Source organism: Vicugna pacos, chromosome 13, assembly GCF_048564905.1.
Source record: "Vicugna pacos chromosome 13, VicPac4, whole genome shotgun sequence".
In the NCBI taxonomy this organism is placed as follows: Eukaryota; Metazoa; Chordata; class Mammalia; order Artiodactyla; family Camelidae; genus Vicugna; species Vicugna pacos.
Window position 1 is genome coordinate 25,903,665 of NC_132999.1, and position 6,919 is coordinate 25,910,583.

Here is a 6,919-nt window from a genome sequence, read left to right on the forward strand (position 1 = left end):
TTAGATGATGTGAACAAATGTCTTTGCTCACCTACTAGACTGTAATCCCCTTGAGAGTAGGAACCATGTCACGTTAATTCCATTTCCTGCACATAGCACAGTGCCCAGCACATAGTAGGTGAGCGACAAAGGTTTATTGAACATATAGCACTTAGAGAAAGGCACAGGGCTGAAGTAGGGGTCCTGGAGTTGGCTTGCACTCTGCATCTGCATAGCTGGGTAGCCTTGGGTAAACTACTTTCTCTCTCTGAGCCCCAGTTTCTCAGTTCAGTGAAGAGATTGAGTGATAAATGTAATGCTCCTTTCATGGTTATAAAATACTCTGAGTCTATAGATAAATAAATCAGGGAATAATGAAGGCTGTTTTGCCAGGGTTATTGGCATTCTTTCCAGCAAGGCAGTACTCTTATAAAAGCACCGCCCTACAAGTGCTCGGGACTCTCTCCTTAAAGGTGTGCACAGGTGGAGGAGGACAGAGGAATGGGCAGCTAAGGAATTACAAGTCAGTACCACAGATAGAATCCTGAGATAGTGCTATGGGGCCAAAAGAGGAAGTGGTTCTTTCTCTTGAGATAGTCAGGGAAGGCTCTGCCAAGGAAGTGACCATTTGAGATGGATCTTGAAAAAATGAACATGAGTTCACCAGGTGGAGAATGGGGATCCCAGAGGAAAGTCCATCCAGACAGAGGAAATGACGGGTACCAAGTAGCAGAAGGCAGGAAATTGAGAATTTATCCGTGGAGATCCAGGGTTTGACCCAGAAGATAATGCATTTTCTTGTCGAAAAGAAGGCAAAGAAAAGGGGGGGGGGTTAAGGGGAGAGGAGAGAAAATGCCATTTGATGCTGGGGATACATCTGTTTCTGTCTTACCGGCGTTGTTGAGTAATATCCAAGAGCTAATACAGAAAGCGGTGAAACAGGCAGCATGGAAATGGATTTCATTCCTGGCGCACCGGAGCCTTAGAGTGAGTTCCAAAGAAACTCAGAAGTCACTCAGGCTAAAGTGTCCTAGCCTGAACAGTTCTTTCTTCTATGCGTTTTTCTCTTCTCACCCTTCTTCCCCACCTTCATCTCTGGGATTGGAAAGAGGGCTGGAGTTTAAATGGGTTTTTTGGTGGTGGTTGTTTCCAGCAAAATTGGGCCTGGGAAACAAATGACAGAGGAACACTCCCACTTTTATTTATTTATTATTAATTTTTTAAATTTTATTTTTGTATTGAAATGTAGTCAGTTTACAATGTGTCAATTTCTGGTGTACAGCATAATGTTTCAGTCACACATAAACATCTGTATATACGTTTTCATATTTTTCATGACAGTTTACTACAAGATACTGAGTGTAGTTCCCTGTGCTACACAGTAGGACCTTGCTGTTTATCGATTTTATATATAGCAGTTAACACTCTCATTTTAAAGATGCCTGAGTGAAGGAAATGACTTTCTCCGAGCGTCAGAGCTGGTAAATGCCGAGGCTGGGAATGAAGCCCTAGTCCCTCCGCTTTCTTGGCTCAAGTCCACCAGCCTGGTAACTTCTCAGGCTACGGTGAGAACCTCTTTGTGCCCCTTCAGGCTTCCTTGAAGCCTAGCACAGGTCTTGGCAGGGTGCCCCCAGGTCCAGAACCACCCCACTCTGTGCCCCCTTCCCGACCCCTCTCTGGAATCCTGATCCAGGGAAAAAGACTCAAGGGCATTGATGCCTGTCAGACAGCTCTGTTCTTCACCTGTGGAGACTTCCAGGTTGATTTCATTCATTGGGGTTTTAAAAGTTAAGGAAAGGAAGGAGAGTGAGGGAGAGAGAGAAGCCGGATTCTGATTTCTCTGAGGGAGAACTGAGGTTTGACATGTGGAGTCCTTGGCTCAACTCCTACCACTGTTCAATAATCAATCAATTATGATTTTGATTATAATTGCAAACAAGTATTGGTCCTCTCTTTGGTACCAGGTACTGTAGAGGTGATGTATCCACAACGTCTTTAATCTTGACAAAATCTCAGAAAGGTTCCATCATCCCTGTTTTGTTGATAGAGAAATTACCTGCAGAGAGTTTAAACCCAAGGTTACACCGTGACAACTTTGCAGCCTCAGGATTTGCGTGCAGATCACCCTGACTCTAAACCTTATTTTTCAGAGCCAGGTGACCTTGAGCAATGCAGGTTCGTCATCTGTGACACAGTGGATAATAATAAAAATTCATGTGGTGGAAAGACTCCCAGAATAAATAAATCAAAATAAATAAAATAACTCCTGCTGGTCAGGATTGCCAGGAGGATTAAATGAGTTGATAGGGGGAAAGTGCTTTGTAAACTGCAATACACCATACCAACGTGATCATTATTATTATTTCAAAAAATATGGCTGCTCCCATGAAATAAAACAGCCCATGGTGTATATTTATGACAGCATGCCGCAGAAACAATTTCCATTCTGATGGGTTGCCTCCCTATCCTGTTATTAAAAGGTTAAGGAAAATGAACAATGGAGGATTAAGATTAGATCTTTCACACATGAAACCACAAAATCAATAGAGCCCCCGTAATCCATCCGATGTTATGAAGAAATATACCCCAGGCGCCTGGAACGATTACTCAGGGAAATGTCAACAGGTATTGACAAGAAACCTGGCAAAGCAGCCTTGGCCGGAGTTTGGCCGCTGCCTCCTTCACTCCAGCATCCTCCTGGCAAACCGGGACTCACCTTCTGAGGGCAGGGAGCGGTGAGGGAGCTGAGGAGAAGGGCCCTTTCCCTCCTCCCAAAGTTGTGCAGAATTTGGGTTTCTGTAATTGGGTCAGCACTGCTTGGAAGAAATGATCGCCTTAACAGCTCCCTGCGGAGCTTGTGATTACACTTACTTGTGGTCAATAGAAAGCCCATTTTAAAAATCCTGCTGTGGTTATCCGTATGCTATGGTGGTCATTATCACCGTGGTCCTCATTCAGTATTTAGAGGATGCCAGCTCTCTTCCTGGACACCTGTGTGATTGGGGTCAAGGCTGAAAAGCAGTGAGTTCTCCTTGAAGAGCTGGTTCTTCCTGCCCACGAGGCAGCGGATGCCTGGAGACGTCAGGGGAAGAGAGACTTCTGGTGAGTGTTGTGGTCAGTCTTTTGGTCAAAAGTAAGATTAAAGTCTGGCTCTTGGGTGCCTTAGGACAGAACGACCTTTTGATCCACTTCTGTGGTTGCCTGAGTCCCATCTGTGTGACCCTCCTCCCACAGTCCTGAATCTGGACAGGGCACTATAGAGGATAACATAATATAGCAGAAATAACAGTGATGTACTGTGTCAAGCACTGGACAGGAAATCTACATACATTGCCTTTAATCTTTATAACCCCCACGCAAGTACTGTCTTCTCTGTAGTGTAAAGGATCAGAGAGGCAAAGAAGCTTGCCCAAAGTCACATAGCTAGTCAGGGACAGAACTGAGATTCAAACTTAGCCACTGTTCCTCCGATGCCCACACTCTGCCTGCTCTTTGGACCAGCCTCTCAAAAGTCTTAACTCCTCAGAACAGAAGTAAGCACTGTGACTGGGCTGTTAACGAAGGGCAGAACCGCCCTCCCACAAAAGTGACTGGCCCCAGGGTGGTGGAGTAAAAGGAGACGGTGCCAGAAAGGAGCGGAGGATCAGAGCAGACTGGAGAGGTGTGGGCTGACTGTAGGGAGAATCAGGAGGAAGCCCAGCCAGCAAGACCTGCGCAGGAAGGACAGGCCAGACTCGGGGGACACTCAGTGCCCCCAGGGCTCATAGGCTGTCTTTCCTTCTGCCTCTGAGGCCACAGGTTGTTAGATAACGGGATATAAGAGCCCAGCCGCTCACTCTGCAAGCATCTGAACACAGGCCAGCCGCAGCCAGCCTCTTTTGGTCCTTGTGCTCATTTCTAGTGGCCTGGCTCCAGCTGTAATCTGCTTTCTGGTTCCTAAGAGAATCAAGGTGGCTCTGGCTGGAACGCCAGGAGGCTTGCCTGGCCTCAGCGAGGCTGCCTGGATCTGAAATGCAGGGCTGCCCTGTCCACAGGGAGTGTGGTGCTTACCACAAGGGGGAGGACGTGAGGCCCAGAGAGGACAGGAGACTTCCCCAGGGCCATGGCAGGTGGCACAAAGGGGGCAGGAATGGGTCCTGAACCACGTGCTCTGGTGTGAACCCTGGACTTCCCCTCCCATTCTGTTCTGCCTCTTAGAGGAACCTCAAAACCAAGCCAGGCTCTAGGCATCAGGCAGAACTACGTCGGGAAAAGGTCATCTCTCTGCCCTTTTTTGTGCTGGTTCAAAGAAGTCCTTGGAGTTGAGAGTCAGGTCCAGTCCGGGGAGGCCTGAGGGCGGGAGTCGACCCCCACACTTGACATAGAAGCTGAATGATAATCATGGCTAATGCCCACATAATGTATTCATCACGTGCCGTGAATGCGTCTAAATATCTTATGTAGTGTTACCTCGCTAACCTTCACAGGAGTCCTGTGAAGTGGGTGCAGTCAGCTCCATTTCCTACACAGTAAACCTGAAGGTAAAAAGCCTAGCTAGTGAGCAGAAGTCCCCTGCTGTAGACTGAAGGTCTCTGCCCCCCCCAGATTCCTGTGTTGAAACGACCCTGCCCCCCGCCCCAGCGTGGTGGTGTCTGGAGGTGGGGCCTTTGTGAGGTGATCAGGTCAGGAGAGTGGAGCCCTCAGGAATGGGATGAGTTTCCCAGTAAAAGAGACCCCAGAGGGCCCCCTCACCCCTTCTGCTAGGAGAGGACACATGAAGTTAGAAAACGGTGGTCTGTGAACCCAGAAAGGGGCCCTTCTTCAGACACCACTTCTGCTGGTAGTGTCACTTGGACTTGCCGCCTCCAGAGCTGTGAGGAATGAATCTCTGGTGTTTTTCAGTCACCTCACCTGGTATTTTGTGATAGCAGCCCGAATGGACCAAGACCCCCGACTTCTGCACCCAGCAGCAGGGCTACAGAGTCGTGCATACCCGCGCCTGGTTCATGGTGGAGACGGGGGTGTCAATTTCCAAGGTAAAGAGAGCCTCGGAGGATGAGCAACGGCTCATCTTGACAAATGCAGTTATTCAAAGATGGGTTCAGCGCTGCTAGACTAGAACCTTCAGGATAAATAGAAGCTAGCGAAGTATTATTCTGAGGCAAAATCAACACTATATTTAAATTCACATAAGACTCCTAAAACAACTCATTTGTACCTCAAGCAATTTAAAAAAAAAAAACTTTCTTGGGCTTGTGAGTCAGTATGATTTAGATGCCTGGGTGATTTAACCTTGACATCGACCTTGCTGTGTGTCAACCCTGTGCGGGAGCCAAGCTTGCAAGGCCACGGCTTTCTCTCCAGCCAGTGCTGGACGGTTGGGTCCTGGCTGCACCTAGACAGACATTACTGTTCCCTCTGACAGGGGGGCTGTCATTCTGGTTTTGCCCATGCTGCGTGCCAAAGTTTCCACATCAAGGAACAGATACAGGAGCCCATCCAAGTCAGGTATCTAGCTGGAGGGACTTCTCAATTGGAGATGATGAAATTAACCATTAGAACCATATCAGCAGTGATATTAATTGTTAACATTTCTTGAAATTCTGCTCTGTATGGCAGTGTGCCAGGCACCTTCACTGGCCTGAACCAAAAAGTCAAGTAACTTGACACAAGTGAGTGAAAGAGGTAGACTTTACAACCATCCTGACTGCAAAGCCTGTTCTCTTAACACGTAAGCAAGGCGAGCCTAATGCCATATGTCTGATTTATGACACAGTTAAGCAGAAGTACTTAGAAAACGCTGTGGGGATGCTAGACTGGGGTTCTGATGTTGATGTCTTCCTCAGCTAAGGATGTAACCTCTGTTCAGGTTGGACCAGGTCTCCTGCTTTGTTTCATTTGTAAGGTCTGTTGATCTCCTTTTTTCCTCCCCCCCCCAAATATTTATTATTCAATAACTCCGCGCTCCCGAGCCATTCTCTCATTCCTCTTTTCAGAAATAGGGACGACTTCACGGATTTGCGTGTCATCCTTGTGCGGGGGCCGTGCTCATCTCCTCTGCGTTGTTCCAGTGTTAGTAGATGTGCTGCCCGGGCGAGCACTGTTGATCCTCTTCTGAGTGTCCCTGCTCTTTTTTTTTTTTTTCATTATCACCCTCATTTTAATTCAGTCTAATCAACACAAGAAAATTGTCTCATGCAAAGCCGAAATAAATAATTGAGAGAGAGAAAGTAAGAAGTGAGAGAAACATTGAATCTGTGATCATCAAAGTGCCCGAGTTGGTAGAGAATTCTATGTGTACAACCTGTAGAAGCTTTTGTAAAGAAGTAATGAGACAGGCTGGCATTCTGTTGCAGCATCTTTCAATGTCATCATTGTTAACTCTTTTTACTTTAGATTAAACAGCTGTTAACGAGGTTCTGGATGTTGTAAGTGGATTCATCGGGCTGAACCAAGGTGTCAGCAAGATCGTGTTCCCACAGAGGTCCTGGGGAGAATTGCTTCTCTTTCATTCAGGTGGTTGTAGAATTCAGCTCCCGGAGGTTGTAGGACTGAGGTTCCCTGTTTGTTGTTGTTGGCTTTGTGGTCAGTCCATGTTTTGGTAACAGTGGTGATCAAATGAACATGTTCCTGGGCTTGGAGGATATGCTGGCTCCAATGTGGTTGTTCTGAGCAGTATTTTTGCATGAATTGGTTGAATGAACCCTCCCAGTGCTGTTCGAAGTGAGGCTATGGCATTATCCCCATTTCTCAGGTGTGGAAACAGAGGCACTGAGGGTTTGGGTGTGCAGCCTGCCTCCTCTGTAACAGGGAAGAACAAATCTGCTCTTCTGTCTCATGCTCTGTCTCTGGACTGTGTCCCTTCCCTGAATCAGGAGTCTTTAAACCCTTTGAAGGAAGGTCTTGGTCATTACCCCCTGCCAATTCATAAAGTCCATGTAAATCTTGAGTCTTGGTCAGA

The 6,919-nt window shown here is 47.1% G+C and overlaps 1 non-coding gene across 1 annotated transcript; it reads right to left on the bottom strand.

The window, feature by feature from the left end:
• Positions 1-5,952: 5,952 nt before the first annotated feature.
• LOC116283132 (U6 spliceosomal RNA) lies at positions 5,953-6,059 on the bottom strand. Its single transcript, XR_004192684.1, has one exon. It is a non-coding gene; the product is annotated as a U6 spliceosomal RNA (small nuclear RNA).
• Between the last annotated feature and the right edge of the window lie 860 nt (positions 6,060-6,919).